Source organism: Carassius gibelio, chromosome B18, assembly GCF_023724105.1.
Source record: "Carassius gibelio isolate Cgi1373 ecotype wild population from Czech Republic chromosome B18, carGib1.2-hapl.c, whole genome shotgun sequence".
In the NCBI taxonomy this organism is placed as follows: Eukaryota; Metazoa; Chordata; class Actinopteri; order Cypriniformes; family Cyprinidae; genus Carassius; species Carassius gibelio.
The window spans coordinates 14,887,545-14,907,415 of NC_068413.1; positions in this window are offsets into that span (position 1 = coordinate 14,887,545).

A 19,871-nucleotide genomic window follows, 5' to 3' on the forward strand; every position below is an offset into this window, starting at 1 on the left:
GTTCAACAGTCCTCAATGAAGCAGTCCTTCCTAACTTCACTTCCATGAGTGTTTGCAGGACTGTTAGGAGAGGTGGAGGTGGAGCTGCTTTTTTAAAGATGTCTATCAATGCAAACAAGTGTCATTTGGTCATGACTTGTCTTTTGAATATTTAGGGATTGTGCTAAAAGGTGCTCAACACATTCTTTTTATTATTATTTACAGGCCTCCAAAATACTCTTCAGCATTTGTTGAGGTAACAGAAACGTTATCAATGATTTCCTCAGAGTTTGACTGTTTTGCTAATGCAGGGGATTTTAATTTTCACATAGACAATGCAGAAAACAAAACTACAAAAGAAATGATAACAGTTCTAAATACCTTTGACTTGATTCAGCATGTGCATGGACCCACACAAAGGTGGACACACTCTAGATGTAATCATCAGTAGGGCTCTAAACATTTCATTCATTGTTATTAAGGACGTAGTACTATCTGATCACTTCTGTATTTTCTTTGATATATTGATCTCTGCTACCACTTACTCTAGAACTGTCTCTGTCAGAAGGATATGCTTTCAAATGTAGCCGCACTTAATAACCAGAGCCGTAGTTCGCTGACAAGGGGTGCATTATTGCGTTCAAAATCGCAGAAGAATCTCATGCGGTTATGAACGCGATATTGCGTAGCTTGTCAGCGAACTACGGCTCTGTCTATTAAGTGCGGCTCCATTTGAAAGCAGGTTATTGACATCAACCGCTAATCACCGCTAATCACAGAACCAGCTTTACTGACGAGACATGCATGACAATTGCATGCAATTAATAGTGCAGCCCTAACGAGAACACTAGTGTACTATTTACGGAGGCCATATCTTTAACACCAAGTATTTTTTGCCGACTCTGTTGATATTCTCCTTGATTCCTTCAACTCAAAAGTTAAGAATGTTATTAATGATATTGCTCCAATAATAGTCAGTAAGAAAACAAACAACATTTTGGAAGACATAGTGCAGCAACTAAAATCATCAACTTGCTATATTGACACACTTCCCACATCTTTTTTCAAAAGTGTGCTTAACTGTTTAGAAGTAAACTGTTCAGTTGTTAAGCCCCTCCTGAAAAAGAGCAATCTTGATAACACCATTTTGAGCAATTATAGACCAATATCTAATCTTCCTTTTATAGGCAAAATTATAGAAAAGGTAGTTTTTAATCAGCTGATTAAACACTTAAACATCTGGTTTCAGACCGCATCACAGCACAGAGACAGCACTCATTAAGATAATAAATTATATTAACTTAAATTGTGACTCTGGCAATATATCAGTGCTGGTATTGCTAGATCTCAGTGCTGCGTTTGACACTGTCGATCATAACATACTACTAGAGAGACTGGAAAACTGGGTCGGGCTTTCTGGGATGGTACTCAAATGGTTCAGGTCATACTTAAAAAGGAGCGATCATTATGTGAGTCTAGGAGAGCATAAATCTAAGTAGACATCCATGATATGTGGAGACCCACAAGGTTCAATTCTTGCACCGCTCTTGTTTAGCCTGTATATGCTTCCTCTAAGTAAAATAATGAGAAAGAACCTAATTGCCTATTACAGCTATGCTGATGATACCCAGATTTACCTAGCCTTATCTCCAAATGAATACAGCCCCACTGACTCCCTCTGCCAATGCATTGATGAAATTAATAGCTGGATGTGCCAGAACTTTCTTCAGTTAAACAAGGAAAAAACTGAAGTCATTGCATTTGGAAACAAAGATGAAGTTTTTAAGGTGAATGCATACTTTGACTCTAGGGGTCTAACAACTAAAAATCAAGACAGGAAACGTGGTGTGATTCTGGAGACAGACCTTAGTTTCAGTAGTCATGTCAAAGCAGTAACTAAATCAGCATACTATCATTTAAAAAACATTGCAAGAATTAGATGTTTTGTTTCCAGCCAAGACTTGGAGAAACTTGTTCATGCTTTATCACCAGCAGGGTGGACTATTGTAATAGGCTCCACACCGGCCTTCCCAAAAAGACCATTAGACAGCTGCAGCTCATCCAGAACACTGCTGCCAGGATTCTGACTAGAACATCTGAGCATATCACACCAGTCCTCATTAACTTCCAGTTACATTTAAGATTGATTTTAAAGTACTTCTACTTGTCTAGAAGTCACTCAAAGACCTAGGACCAAAATACATTGCTTCCAGAATCAGCCTCCAGAAGAGATCAGATGTGCTAAAACACTAGTCACATTTAAATCTAGACTCAAAACTCATCTGTTTAGCTGTGCATTTATTGAATGAGCACTGTGCGATGTCCGACCTGATTGCACTGTATTTTATGTATTAACTGTAAGATCATTTTCTATTTCTAACTGTTTTAAATTCAAGTCAATTTTTAAATAATTTCCAAAGTTTTAAAATTGCTTGTTTTACTTTTGTTCTTCATGATTATTTTACTTCATTTTATGTAAAGCACTTTGAATTACCATTTTGTTCGAAATTTGCCATATAAATAAACTTGCCTTGCCTTGCTACAGCAACCTCCCCCACCACACACACACATACACGCAAAATTGTAGAGGGCCTCGCACATCAACTTTGCACAGGGCCTCTCACCCTCCTTGCGACGGCTCTGCTGGGGCATATTTTAAACAAAAGGCAGTGGCTGCTGCAGTATTTGCCCCGTCTCTTTTGATGTTTTCTGGACACTCTCTGTAAGAAATATTTGAATAAGAAAATGTGTAAGTATAGGATATGATGCACTATAGTAATCACTGAATGTAATCATTAACTATTTATTTGCCTTCCACAGAATACATTTAGACCACTTACACTATTGATTTGGTTTCTTAGAAAAAAATAAAAATCTACCCTAGCTTTAAGAGCCATGAATGTAAATAACATGCTATAAGTCATCAAAATATATTTCAGCTTGTGATGCAATTGACAAACACTAAGCAGACAATCTAGCAAAAGAAAACCATGACAACAAAGACACATTGCAGTATTTTTTTGCAGAGTGTCCTAAGGTAAATTAACATTTAATGTCTAATACATTAAATGCAAAAACAATTGTTAGAGAATGCAAAAACAATTGTTAGAGTTCTGAACAATAAAGATAGGCTGGCAACAGGAATGACCTGCCAATCAATAAGAAGTGTATATATGGAAGTTTGTGTGATTTCTGTGTGACAGATGAGTACCTACAATACGAGGTTACTGGTTTTCACTAAACCAACTAAAACAGAAACTAAACAACGCTGAATGTCACAATGATATGATGCTAATATTTGTATTATATGTTAATTTTGTTTTACCTGTGACAACAGTGTACAGATTGATCTTGGTGAAAACAAGCTTCCCCTTCCCCCACTTCATACTGAAACAGGCCATGACCTCATTTTTCATCAACCTGTGGATACAAGAGTAATGCCCAAATAATTAATTATACATGACACATTATGAGGCAGGTGTTATAGTTTCTGTTACGTGTTCATCATATCTAGTATAATGCAGATATCATACAGGTCCTCCAGTTGGTACTAGATTAAAAGTCATAGGCTCACCCAAACTGGCAGGTTTTTATCTTATTGCAAAACAACTGATATTGTGCAATTTCAAAATGTAAAACCAACACTATTTCAACAACTTGGCCTGTAAATATTAATTTCATTCATTTTCTCCTTGCTAGCAACTGTAAAGTGCAAAATTATAGGATAACAGAAGAGCACACAAGAAAACCAGAAGAATCAGATTAACTACCTTCAATCTATTAATATTTTAATCTAATTAATGTAATATATTAAAGCAGATTGTTCTAGCGGCTCTTTTATAAATGAACAAAAAAACATACCTTACAACAATATGGCTTCTTCAGAACATGGCAAAGAGATAAATGCAAAACAAAGCAAAAACAAAACAAAAGTTATAACCTCATATAGTATAGCCCCTAAATTCACACTATATTAAATACTATACCTTAGTGATAAACTTGAACCCCAAATATAAAACTAGAGCTTGTAGAAGAAAAGGCTGTTTTTGTTTAAAATAAATAAAAAAGGAGCCTCTTTACATCGTGTGTAGAAATCTGACAGCTAAAGGAGATCCAAAATTAATTAAACTTGTACAGCAGAATATTAAGTTACTATAAACACCTGTATAACTAATTCGCATGACACAATTGAAGAAAAAAAAGCATTGAATCGAACAAATTTCATGATGAAAAGCTTAACGTTAAATTATTCGAAACAATAATAATAATAATATAATAATTAAAAACATATGTCTCAAGTTTAAACTTTATTTGAACTGTTTTTCAGCGCTAACAGTTAGATGGCTTTAATGACTCAGGCGTTTTTATTTCAGGGATATAACCGTTAACGTTACCATTTTTTAATTAATTATCTCTACCCATCGTCTTGCAGCTAAAACACTTCGATGTATTTGATACGTATTACAAGTAATATCATTATATAGGGGGGCATAAACACTTTTACGTTATACATGATCTAATACCCAGATATACTCACCACAGTTTGAGCTGTAAGTGCACCGCAGGCCGCCTGATAAACTGATGCCTGCCGATCCAAAAAAGACCGCCAAGTAGTCGCAAAATGGCGCAATAGCGCGATGTCACCGTGTTGCATTATTTTTGGGCGTGGGATTATGGGGGGGGGGGGGGGGGGTGGCAAAAAAAATAAAAAAAAATACAAATAATAATCATAATAATAATAAAAATCCAAATAAAATAAACAATAATATACTTTAAATTAACTTGTATTATTCTGTAGTGCTTATTCACAAAATCCATACACAGAAAAAGTTTAAGCATATTCATCATTGATGGATGAGATCAACATTTAAATATGAAATTTGTAATTTTAATTTTTTAACTAGAATGTACTTTAAATATGAAAAATGCAAGTAAGAAGCAGCAATCAATCTGATCAATTATTTTATATATTTAAAAAAAACATATATAAGAACAGACTAAATTATAGCAAAGGAATTAGACATTTATATTGCATAATTATAAGACTGTACAATAAACAGTAATGCAGTAATGCACTCACTTTACTTTCCAACACAAAGATCAACAAGTTTATGTTTTGATAAACAATGTTTCCAGCCCAGAATTAAGTAAGCAATACTGTTTTGATCCTCCTAAATATGTCTTAACATGTTTGAGAGTGTTTGAATTGCATTATATTGCAAACAAGATTGTGTCACGGGCCAGCAAAGAAAGAACAGGGTCTGGGTCCAAATGCAGGGAAGATTAACTTTAACCCTCTGGAGTCTAAGAACAAAAAAGCCAACACGGCAAAAACAAAACCAAGATGCAAAAAAACACGAGAAGCAGTAACACTTACAAGACCTTGAGGTGACAAGGTGGGGCGGGGTCAGAAAAGAGACAGGACAAAAGCACATGGCACCAAACAAACACAACACTCACAGAAGACTGTGACAGAAAGACATAAGACTGTGACAGAAAGACAGAAAACTGTGACAGATTGGATATCAATTTATATAAACTGTTATGGTTCATGAATGGTCATGGGTCAAATTAAAGTCATAACACTTTATTTTCATAGTCCCTTTTGAATATTCTATTGACAATATAAGTATTGCACTTACATGTCAACTAACTCTCATTATAGTACTAATAGACTGTCTGCTTAATAAATATGTTTGACTGACTACAAGTAACTTTGCAAGTACATCAACTTATTCTAACACTCTAATGAAAGCAGGTACAGTCGTGGCCCAAAATACTGGCACCCTTTGTAAAAGTGACCAAAGAAGGTTGTGAAAATTCATTGTTAATCCTTTTGATATTTTATTTAAAAAAATATTCACAAAAATGTATCCTTTCATTGGATAATAAGAAATGAAAACATTTTCTCAAATGCTCATTGGACACAATTATTGGCCCCCCTAGAAATTTTTATGAGTAAAATATCTCTGAAGTATATTCCCATTCAAATTCACAATTTTGAGCACTCAAGCTTGATTATAAACATGAAATTATCCAGCTATGGCTATGGCTACCTGTTTCACAGAAATATAAAGAGGAGGGAAAACAAAGCCCAAATTCCCTTAATCATTCATCACAATGAGAAAAACCAAAGAATGTATTTCTGATGTGATAATTGAGATAATTGAGCTTAACAAATTGGTGAAGTGGCTTTAAGAAAAGAGCTAGAGCAGTGAAAATTCCCATTTCCACCATCAGGGCAATAATTAAGAATCTCCAATCAACATAAAATGTTACAAAACTGCTTGGAAGAGGACTTGTCTATATCGTCCTAATGTGTGGTGAGAAGGAGAGTTTGAGTAGCTAAAGACTCGCCAAAGGTCACAGCTGGAGAACTGCAGCAAATAGCAGAGTCTCTGGTTCAGAAAACCTTTTAAAAAAAGTCAAACAGAACCTACATCAACACATGTTGTTTGGGAGGGTTACAAGAAAAATTATCCTAGCTCATTCAAAAACAAACTAAAGCATAATTCAGTTATCAGCCAAGACTGGAACTTTAAATGTGAATGGCTTCTATGATCAGATGAAACCAAAAAAATTATTTTTTTAGCAGCAAACACTCAAGATGGGTTAGGTGAACACAGAGAGAAAAAAGTAACCCATGTGCACAATGAAATATACTGCTGTATTTGTTTTTTTCTGGGCCTATATTTCTGCTGGAGGCCCTAGACATCTTGTTTAGAAACATGGCATCATGGATTCTATCAAATACCAACAGATAAAAAATCAGTAAGTGACTGTTAGAAATCTTATAATGGTCCATGTTTTGATCTTTCAACCATACAATAATCCAAACACATACCTCGAAAACAACACAGAAATGGGTCACTGAGCTCAAAGCCAAGTTTCTGCTAATACCAGTCCTCTGACCTGAACCTTACAGAACATGAGAGGAGTGAACTGAAGAAGCACCAACATGGAGCTGGGAATCTAAAGGGTCTGGAGTGATTCTGGATGAAAGAATGGTCTCTGATCTCTTGTCAGGTGTTCTCTAACCTCATCAGGCATTATAGAAAAAAAAAATAGACCTGTTAATCTGGCAAATGGAGGTTTCAAAAAGTACTGAATAAAAGGGTGCCATTAATTGTGGCCAATGTGTATAAGAAAAAAAAAAAACATTTATTTCATAATGATATTTCCCCCTGTTTTAAATTCTTATTATCCAATGAAAGGATACATTTTTGTGAATTTTTTATATAAAAGTGCAAAACGATTAAAGCAGATGAATTTTCACACCCTTCTTTGATCATATTTACCAAGGGTGCTGATATTTTTGGCCACGACTGTAGGTGCAACAACGCAACAACATAAATTTCAAAATGAACCATAACAATAAAGTGAAACCACTATATTAAATAACAATTTAAAAAAAATAAAATAAATTGATGTTATAATTTGACGTTGTTTGGATGTTACCATTATGATGCCTTGAAAACACTGGATTATGGTTGCCATACCTGATGACTAAATATCAGTATTTGATGTCAATCTGACGTTGGTTTAAGAGGTTGACTCGAGGTTGGATTTTGATTTGCTAATGCCACAACCTAAAACTAACTACAGATAAACATCAAATGATGTTTTAATTTGAAGTTGTGTGGACGTTGCCATTATGACGTCTAGAAAACGTTGGATTATGGTTGCCATACCTGACGACTTAATATCAGTATTTGATGTCAATGTGACGTTGGCCTGAGACGTTGGCTCGACATTGGGTTTAGGTTAGTTAATGTCACAACCTAAAAACCAACTAAAGATCAAAGTCAAATGGCGTTATAATTTGACGTTGTTTCGACATTAACATTATGACGTCTTGAAGACGTTGGATTTTGGTTGCCATACCTGATGACTAAATATCAGTATTTGATGTCAATCTGATGTTGGCTTGAGACGCTGTCTTGATGTTGGATTTTGGTTAGTTATTGCCACAAACTAAAACGAACTACAGATCAACATCAAATGATGTTTTAATTTGACGTTGTGTGGACATTACCATTATGACGTCTAGAAGACATTGGATTATGGTTACCATACCTGACGACTAAACATCAGTCTTTGATTTCAATGTGACGTTGGCTTGAGACATTGGCTAGACGTTGGATTTTGGTTAGTTAATGCCACAACCTAAAACTAACTACATATCAACATCAAATTATGTTTTAATTTGACGTTGTGTGGACATTGCCATAATGACGTCTAGAAGAGCTTGGATTTTGGTTGCCATATCTGACGACTAAATATCAGTATTTGATGTCAGTGTGACGTTGGCTTAAGACGTTGGCTCGACGTTGGATTTTGGTTAGTTAATGCCACAACCTAAAACTAACTACAGATCCACGTCAAATGATGTTTTAATTTGACGTTGTTTGGACGTTGCCATTATGACTCCTAGAAAACGTTGGATTTTGGTTGCCATACCTGACGACTAAACATCAGTTTTTGATGTCAATGTGACATTGGCTTGAGATGTTGGCTCGACGGTGGATTTTGGTTAGTTAATGTCACAACCTTAAAACTAACTACATATCAACGTCAAATTATGTTTTAATTTTACGTTGTTTGGACGTTGCCATTATGACGTCTAGAAAACGTTGGATTTTGGTTACCATACCTGACGACTAAATATCAGTTTTTGATGTCAATGTGACGTTGGCTTGAGACGTTGGCACGACGGTGGATTTTGGTTAGTTAATGCCACAACCTAAAACTAACTACAGATCAACGTCAAATCATGTTTTAATTTGACGTTGTTGGGACGTTGTCATAATGACGTCTAGAAAAAATTGAATTATGGTTGCCATACCTGACGACTTAATATCAGTATTTGATGTCAATGTGACGTTGGCCTGAGACGTTGGCTCGATGTTGGGGACGTTGGCCTGAGACGTTGGCTCGATGTTGGGTTTAGGTTAGTTAATGTCACAACCTAAAAACGAACTAAAGATCAAAGTCAAATGACGTTATAATTTGACGTTGTTTGGACTTTAACATTATGACTTTTGGTTGCCATACCTGCCGACTTAATATCAGTATTTGATGTCAATGTGACGTTGGCCTGAGACGTTGACTCAATGTTGGGTTTAGGTTAGTTAATGTCACAACCTAAAAACAAACTAAAGATCAAAGTTTAATGTTGTTTGGACGTTAACATTATGATGTCTTGAAGACGTTGGATTTTGGTTGCCATACCTGACAACTTATTATCAGTTTTTGATGTCAGTGTGACGTTGGCTTGAGACATTGGCTAGACGTTGGATTTTGGTTAGTTAATGCCACAACCTAAAACTAACTACAGATCAACATCAAATGATGTTTTAATTGGACGTTGTGTGGACGTTGCCATTATGACGTCTAGAAAACGTTGGATTATGGTTGCCATACCTGACGACTAAATATCAGTATTTGATGGCAATGTGACGTTGGCCTGAGACGTTGGCTTGACGTTGGGTTTAGGTTAGTTAATATCACAACACAACCTAAAAATAAACTAAAGATCAAAGTCAAACGATGTTTTAATTTTACGTTGTTTGGACGTTGCCATTATGATGCTTTGTAGACGTTGGATTTTGGTTGCCATACCTGACGACTAAATATCAGTATTTGATGTCAATCTGACGTTGGCTTGAGACATTGTCTTGATGTTGGATTTTGGTTAGTTAATGGCACAACCTAAAACTAACTACAGATCAACGTCAAATGATTTTTTAATTTGACGTTGTTTGGATGTTGCCATTATGACGTCTTGAAAACATTGGATTATGGTTGCCATACCTGAAGACTAAACATCAGTTTTTGATGTCAATGTGACATTGGCTTGAGATGTTGGCTCGACGGTGGATTTTGGTTAGTTAATGTCACAACCTTAAAACTAACTACAGATCAACGTCAAATTATGTTTTAATTTTACGTTGTTTGGACGTTGCCATTATGACGTCTAGAAAATGTTGGATTTTGGTTGCCATACCTGACGACTTAATATCAGTATTTGATGTCAGTGTGACGTTGGCTTGAGACGTTGGCTCGACGTTGGATTTTAGTTAGTTAATGCCACAACCTAAAACTAACTACAGATCAACGTCAAATGATGTTTTAATTTGACGTTGTTTGGATGTTGCCATTATGACGTCTAGAAAACGTTGGATTTTGGTTGCCATACATGACGACTTAATATCAGTATTTGATGTCAGTCTGACGTTGGCTTGAGACGTTGGCTCGACGTTGGATTTTGGTTAGTTAATGTCACAACCTAAAAACAAACTAAAGATCAAAGTCAAATGACGTTAGAATTTGACGTTGTTTGGACATTAACATTATGACTTTTGGTTGCCATACCTGGCGACTAAATATCAGTATTTGTTGTCAATCTGACGTTGGCTTGAGACGTTGTCTTGACGCTGGATTTTGGTTGGTTAATGCCACAACTTAAAACTAACTACAGATCAATGTCAAATGATATTTTAATTTGACGTTGTTTGGACGTTGCCATTATGACGTCTAGAAAATGTTGGATTTTGGTTGCCATACCTGACGACTTAACATCAGTATTTGATGTCAGTGTGACGTTGGCTTGAGACGTTGGCTCGACGTTGAATTTTAGTTAGTTAATGCCACAACCTAAAACTAACTACAGATCAACGTCAAATGATGTTTTAATTTGACGTTGTTTGGATGTTGCCATTATGACGTCTAGAAAACGTTGGATTTTGGTTGCCATACATGACGACTTAATATCAGTATTTGATGTCAGTCTGACGTTGGCTTGAGACGTTGGCTCGACGTTGGATTTTGGTTAGTTAATGTCACAACCTAAAAACAAACTAAAGATCAAAGTCAAATGACGTTAGAATTTGACGTTGTTTGGACATTAACATTATGACTTTTGGTTGCCATACCTGGCGACTAAATATCAGTATTTGTTGTCAATCTGACTTTGGCTTGAGACGTTGTCTTGACGCTGGATTTTGGTTGGTTAATGCCACAACTTAAAACTAACTACAGATCAACGTTAAATGATATTTTAATTTGATGTTGTTTGGACGTTGCCATTATGACGTCTAGAAAACGTTGGATTTTGGTTACCATACCTGACAACTTAATATCAGTTTTTGATGTCAATGTGACGTTGGCTTGAGACATTGGCTAGACGTTGGATTTTGGTTAGTTAATGCCACAACCTAAAACTAACTACAGATCAACATCAAATGATGTTTTAATTGGACGTTGTGTGGACGTTGCCATTATGACGTCTAGAAAACGTTGGATTATGGTTGCCATACCTGACGACTAAATATCAGTATTTGATGTCAATGTGACATAGGCCTGAGAAGTTGGCTTGACGTTGGGTATAGGTTAGTTAATATCACAACACAACCTAAAAACAAACTAAAGATCAAAGTCAAACAATGTTTTAATTTTACGTTGTTTGGACGTTGCCATTATGATGCTTTGTAGACGTTGGATTTTGGTTGCCATACCTGACGACTAAATATCATTATTTGATGTCAATCTGACGTTGGCTTGAGACATTGTCTTGATGTTGGATTTTGGTTAGTTAATGCCACAACCTAAAACTAACTACAGATCAACGTCAAATGATGTTTTAATTTGACGTTGTTTGGATGTTGCAATTATGACGTCTAGAAAATTTTGGATTGTGGTTGCCATACCTGACGACTTAATATCAGTATTTGATGTAAGTGTGACGTTGGCTTGAGACGTTGGCTCGACGTTGGATTTTGGTTAGTTAATGTCACAACCTACAACTAACTACAGATCCACGTCAAATGATGTTTTAACTTGACGTTGTTTGGACGTTGCCATTATGACGTCTAGAAAACGTTGGATTTTGGTTGCCATACCTGACGACTGAAAATCAGTATTTGATGTCAGTGTGACATTGGCTTGAGACGTTGGCTAGACGTTGGATTTTGGTTAGTTAATGCCACAACCTAAAACTAACTACAGATCAACGTCAAATGATGTTTTAATTTGACGTTGTTTGGACGTTGCCATTATGACGTCTAGAAAACATTGGATTTTGATTGCCATACCTGACGACTAAACATCAGTTTTTGATGTCAGTGTGACATTGGCTTGAGACGTTGGCTCGACGTTGGATTTTGGTTAGTTAATGCCACAACCTAAAACTAACTACAGATCAACGTCAAATGATGTTTTAATTTGACGTTGTTTTGACGTTGCCATTATGACGTCTAGAAAACATTGGATTTTGGTTGCCATACCAGACGACTAAACATCAGTTTTTGATGTCAGTGTGACATTGGCTTGAGACGTTGGCTCGACGTTGGATTTTGGTTAGTTAATGCCACAACCTAAAACTAACTACAGATCAACGTCAAATGATGTTTTAATTTGACGTTGTTTGGAAGTTGCCATTATGACGTATAGAAAATGTTGGATTTTGGTTGCCATACCTGACGACTTCATATCAGTATTTGATGTCAGTGTGACGTTGGCTTGAGACGTTGGCTCGACGTTGGATTTTAGTTAGTTAATGCCACAACCTAAAACTAACTACAGATCAACGTCAAATGATGTTTTAATTTGACGTTGTTTGGACGTTGCCATTATGACTGCTAGAAAACGTTGGATTTTGGTTGCCATACCTGACGACTAAACATCAGTTTTTGATGTCAATGTGACATTGGCTTAAGACGTTGGCTCGACGTTGGATTTTGGTTAGTTAATGCCACAACCTAAAACTAACTACAGATCAACGTCAAATGATGTTTTAATTTGACGGTGTTTGGAAGTTGCCATTATGACGTATAGAAAATGTTGGATTTTGGTTGCCATACCTGACGACTTCATATCAGTATTTGATGTCAGTGTGACGTTGGCTTGAGACGTTGGCTCGACGTTGGATTTTAGTTAGTTAATGCCACAACCTAAAACTAACTACAGATCAACGTCAAATTATGTTTTAATTTGACGTTGTTTGGACGTTGCCATTATGACTGCTAGAAAACGTTGGATTTTGGTTGCCATACCTGACGACTAAACATCAGTTTTTGATGTCAATGTGACATTGGCTTAAGACGTTGGCTCGACGTTGGATTTTGGTTAGTTAATGCCACAACCTAAAACTAACTACAGATCAACGTCAAATGATGTTTTAATTTGACGTTGTTTGGATGTTGCCATTATGACGTCTAAAAAACGTTGGATTTTGGTTGGTTAATGCCACAACCTAAAACTAACTACAGATCAACGTCAAATGATGTTTTAATTTGACGTTGTTTCGACGTTGCCGTTATGACGTCTAGAAAACGTTGGATTTTGGTTGCCATACCTGACGACTTAAGATCAGTATTTGATGTCAGTGTGACATTGGCTTGAGACGTTGGCTCGACGTTGGATTTTGGTTAGTTAATGCCACAACCTAAAACTAACTACAAATCAACGTCAAATGATGTTTTAATTTGACGTTGTTTGGACGTTGCCATTATGACGTCTAGAAAACGTTGGATTATGGTTGCCATACCTGACGACTAAACATCAGTATTTGATGTCAATGTGACGTTGGCTTAAGACGTTGGCTCGACGTTGGGTTTAGGTTAGTTAATGCCACAAGCTAAAAAAAACTACAGATCAACGTCAAATTATGTTTTAATTTGACGTTGTTTGGACGTTGCCATTATGACATCTAGATAACGTTGGATTTTGGTTGCCATACCTGACATCTTAATATCAGTATTTGATGTCAGTGTGACGTTGGCTTGAGACGTTGGCTCGACATTGGATTTTGGTTAGTTAATGCCACAACCTAAAACTAACTACAGATCAACGTCAAATGATGTTTTAATTTGACGTTGTTTGGAAGTTGCCATTATGACGTCTAGAAGACGTTGGATTATGGTTGCCATACCTGACGACTAAACATCAGTTTTTGATGTCAGTGTGACATTGGATTAAAACGTTGGCTCGACGTTGGATTTTGGTTAGTTAATGCCACAACCAAAACTAACTACAGATCAACGTCAAATGATGTTTTAAATTGACGTTGTTTGGACGTTGCCATTAGGACGTCTAGAAAACGTTGGATTTTGGTTGCCATACCTGATGACTTAATATCAGTATTTGATGTCAATGTGACGTTGGCTTGAGACGTTGGCTCGACGTTGGATTTTGGTTAGTTAATGCCACAACCTAAAACTAACTACAGATCAACGTCAAATGATGTTTTAATTTGACGTTGTTTGGACGTAGCCATTATGACGTCTAGAAAACGTTGGATTATGGTTGCCATACCTGACGACTAAACATCAGTTTTTGATGTCAGTGTGACATTGGCTTGAGACGTTGGCTCGACGTTGGATTTTGGTTAGTTAATGCCACAACCAAAACTAACTACAGATCAACGTTAAATGATGTTTTATTTTGACGTTGTTTGGACGTTGCCATTAGGACGTCTAGAAAACGTTGGATTTTGGTTGCCATACCTGACGACTTAATATCAGTATTTGATGTCAATGTGACGTTGGCTTGAGACGTTGGCTCGACGTTGGGTTTAGGTTAGTTAATGCCACAACCTAAAACTAACTACAGATCAACGTCAAATGATGTTTTAATTTGACGTTGTTTGGACGTTGCCATTAGGACGTCTAGAAAACGTTGGATTTTGGTTGCCATACCTGATGACTTAATATCAGTATTTGATGTCAATGTGACGTTGGCTTGAGACGTTGGCTCGACGTTGGATTTAGGTTAGTTAATGCCACAACCTAAAACTAACTACAGATCAACGTCAAATGATGTTTTAATTTGACGTTGTTTGGACGTTGCCATTATGACGTCTAGAAAACGTTGGATTATGGTTGCCATACCTGACGACTAAACATCAGTTTTTGATGTCAGTGTGACATTGGCTTGAGACGTTGGCTCGACGTTGGATTTTGGTTAGTTAATGCCACAACCAAAACTAACTACAGATCAACGTCAAATGATGTTTTAATTTGACGTTGTTTGGACGTTGCCATTAGGACGTCTAGAAAACGTTGTATTTTGGTTGCCATACCTGACGACTTAATATCAGTATTTGATGTCAATGTGACGTTGGCTTGAGACGTTGGCTCGACGTTGGGTTTAGGTTAGTTAATGCCACAACCTAAAACTAACTACAGATCAACGTCAAATGATGTTTTAATTTGACGTTGTTTGGACGTTGCCATTATGACGTCTAGGTAACGTTGGATTTTGGTTGCCATACCTGACGACTAAATATCAGTATTCGATGTCAATGTGACGTTGGCTTGAGACGTTGGCTAGACGTTGGATTTTGGTTATTTTATAACACAACCTAAAAACATCCTAATATCATCGTCAGATGATGTTGGTCTTGGACGTCAATTTAACGTTGTCATTAGACGTTGGCTTGACATTGAATTTTGGTTACCTGACGTCGCGACCTAAATCTAATCTAATATTAACGTCATATGACGTTGTGTGCCTGCTGGGCCGAATGCTTTGTCCTGGAATGGGGTAAGTATTACGACTTAAGTCTACCCTGTTGCGTAGACCTTGTCTGCAAAGAGGTCTTTGCTGTCTATTTCTGCACCAACTTCCTCTAAATAAGACCATGAACGTAAACGGACAAGTTTTCTTGCTATGCTCAAACACTAAGGGCCCTATAATACCAAGAGGGTCTGGCTGCAGACTTGCACTTACACTCTCAGACTTGCACTCTCAGACACTTGCACTTCTGCTAGTGACATCACTTGCAGTCTTTATTTTTTTATTTTGTTACATTTTTTATTACTTTTTGTTTGAATTTCCCAACATTTTATAAAAGTAGCCAGGTGGCGAAGACAAGAAAAAAGAAACTAAATTACAATGTCACTTGCAAACGCTACTTGCACTCTCTGCTACCTGCGACACTTGCAATCGACACAAATCGTGCATGTTGTCAATGGAGACAAGAAGCTGTGGTGGTGATTAATTGATTAAACCTAATTTAGTACTATAATGTAGAGGGTCCTGCAAGAAAAAGACAAGACCGGCAAATCTGTGGCCAGAAAATCATAATATGAACGCTTGCACAAAGTCTCTCGCTAAGCGTTTTCCTTCCGTAGAAAAACATAAACACATTAACATGGCTTAATGTATTAAGATACTATTAAAATATCAAATGAAATATACAGTTAATTATTTTAATGAATATGTATATAGTATTTTCCTCACATACCGCAAAATGTGGCATATTGGACTAAGATGATAAGGGCCAAACTCAGTATGCTTCTCTACATTATTAAAATACATAACTTAAATGTACAGGCAAGCAGGTGAGCCCAGAATGAATGTTGTTCATTATGTTATGAACGCAGAAGGAAATCATTTAATGTACAATTTAACGCACTGCGTTCTGTACTCATCTGCTTGCCTGTACGGCGTTGATCCTTTTAAAATCACTTAATGTACTTCATAATGCACGTTCATATTTGCTGGTCTGTATATATGTTGAGTCAACAACAAGACATATAGGCTAGGCCTACTGAATTGTCTTTATCATCTTAGTCTGTTAGCCACATTAAGCGTTTTGCTGTATGGGAGGACAAATTTTGCGCATTGTGTTCATAGCCATCTGCTTGCCTTGTAGTACATTAAATAATAACTATATATTGAATCTTAATACATTATGCCATATTAAGTGATTGTTTTTTCTACAGGAGGAAAAATGCTTAACGAAAATACTTTGTTCATTGCGTTCATACTCTGCTGTTCTGTGGCCACGGATTTGCCAGTCTTGTCTTTTTCTTGCAGGACCTTGTACGTTATAGTAGTAGGCCTACTAATTTAGTTATAATCATTTAATCACCACCACAGGGTCTTGTCTCCATTGGTAACATGCATGATTTGTGTTGATTGCAAGAAACGTCACAGGTAGCGAAGAGTGCAAGTGGCATTTGCAAGTGTTATGTAATTTCGTTTCTTTATTCTTGTCTTCACCACCTGGCTACTGTTGTAAAATGTTGAGAGATTCAAACAAAAAGTTATAAATAAATAGAACAAAATAAAAACAATAAAGACTGCAAATGACTTCACCAGCAAAAGCACAAGTATCTTAGAGTGCAAGTCTGCAGCCAAACCCTTGTCTATAATACAGCTGGCACAGCGCAAATGTGTTTGCTAGTTTCAGTCCAGCGCTCTACGCATTTTCCCGTCCAACGCCACGTCGTTTAATTAGCAAATGCATTTGCGCCCATTTGTGCACCCATGGGGCGTGATGGTCTAAATAAGAGGTGTGTTTAGGCACATTGCTGGTGCAATGCTATTTTAAAGAGCTGAAAATAGACTGCACCATAGACCAACTCAAACCTGGTCTAAAGTCTGACGCAATGCTTTTTCTTTGTTATTTAAAGAGTTTGTTAGTATAGGCAGGTATAGGCACAGCAGCACACAAGCATGCTAAATATAAAAAATTAAAGGATTGCAATGCATAATAATTTTTCTGTAGGCTATTTAAATGTGTGTGTGTGTTCCTGTAGCTCAATTGGTAGATCATCATGCGCAAGGTTGGGGGTTTGATTCCCTGGGAAAACATGATAGGTGAAAATTGATAGCCTGAATGCAATATAAGTCGCTCATTATCACTTTCACTTCACCGGCCTCGCTCTGTTCCCACGGCTCTCAGCATCGCCCCTCTCATCACATACCCCCATCGCCCCTCACAGGCCGGGGAATACTCCAGAGACTGCGCTCTACCCCCCTTCCGGGGGAGCCGATCATGGCGGCCGTGACATACCTAAAGAAGAGGAAAAGGAGACAGAAGGATGAAGAGAAAACAAATCTTGTTTCAGATCAAGGAGACACACTGCCGCTCAGCCCTCCACCAGCAGGGTAAAATCTATCCGCAGTGCCTTGCAGACACTGGTTAGCCCTCGGTGGATGGCACAATACTCTTCCACCGCCCGATGTATGGTGATGGCTCCTCCGGATTCAGTCAGCCGGCAGGAGTCCACCATTCCCTGTTCCTCCCTCTCATGACAGATGGCAGCAGGCTCCAGCCTCAGGCAAATGGCAGGGATTCCTCCACTCCCTCACAGACGGCAACCATCTGACTAAATACCAGGCGGCTGGCAGCTAGTTCGTCTGTCTCCCAGGCAAGTCACTCCAGCCCACTACCTTGAATGTTCATGGCGGAAGACTGCTCCACCATGCTCAATGGCACCGTGGATTCATCACAGCAATAAGGGATCTTCGGCAGCATGTCCCTCCTTCCTCCAGGGTTTCGGCACTAATGTAATAAAGTTACACTGGCGAACATTTAAAAAAAAAACTTTAATAACAAAATTAACACAAAACCAGTGTGACAGCCCATCGTGGACAACTGCTGAGCACAAACATATACAAAAACAAAATCCAGGCCTGGTCCTCTCTCGTCTTGCACTGCCGTCACTTCTTTTATTCTTCCAGAGCTCCTCCATGAGGCTTGAGACCGGTGAGTTGCGTAGTTGTTGCTCATTATCACTTTCACTCAAATGGCCTTGCTCTGTTCCCATGGCTCTGTGCCCCTCCCATCTCGTCACAGTGTATATAAAGCATTCAGATTTCAGAATGAACACTTTGTCATTTGTTATATGTTGAGGTCGGGTCCATCCGATGTTTATCATGTTCATGATGTTCACTACTTTAATGAACATAGCTTTTTAATAAGTAGGGGAAATTCCCAACAGGAAGTACAGGGATACTTTAGATTTAAAAACACTGACTTGTTAGGTGATGTTTTCTCATTAAAATCATTCCTATTAATTCAATTTAACTTTTGTAACATTTATAGCAAGAATTAATCTGTATTTGTTTATAGAATGAAGACTATCCAGTATTGTTTTACATTTGATTGTTATTCAATTTATGTACCTGACTGTTAGACCTACCTAAAAAACAACTTTAGATAAAAAAACGAAAAAGCATTATTTCACATATTTTTCACTTATTCATTCTGTTGTATTTTTGTGCTAATATATATATATATATATATATATATATATATATATATATATATATATATATATATATATATATATACATATATATTTTGCAATTTATTTATTTGTTCTATTTAATATCTAATTACGTCCTGTTTTCTTATAATTTTTGGTTAAAATAAGTTGAAGTTTTACCCCATACCACCATCTAGAGTTGCATATTTGCAATTTTTTTGTCTTTTTAAAAACATAAATTCACAAGTTCACACTCCACACTATATAATCAAGGTTGAGCAAATATTAAGCATATTTAACACGTGGTTAATAAATAAATACTTTGATTGTGCCAACCCTTAAATTAAATGTAATAATGATTAATAATTAATGATGATGTTTTAAAAAAAATAATGTGGAAAGAAATGGAATGTTCAAATGGAATGAAAGCATGAGATGTATTATGCTGTATTAGCTGTATTATGTGATCTGTTTGGAAAATGTACCACTCACTTGTTTAAATAGTTAAAGGGAATTAAAATAGACCACAGTAATGACCCAAAATAGACTGCACATCTCAGGACAAAACTATATCTTTAAGACCATTTTTCAATCAAGTCTTTATGGAGATGGACTGATTACGTATTTTTGTTGAACCCTCACTGTTCTGTTGGCTTATGGCCGTAGTCATTACACAGAATTCTGTGAGACCAGGTTGCAAACTGTGGTAGTAGCAAACTCTTTCATATTTTTAATAACTGTTGAACACAACATGTATTATAATATAGCAAATTATAAATACTGTTTAGCCAGAACATTAAAACCACGTGCCCAATATTGTGTTTGTCCTCATGCTGCCAAAACAGCTGTGATGTGTCGAGGCATTGACACAAGACCTCCAAATATGTCCTT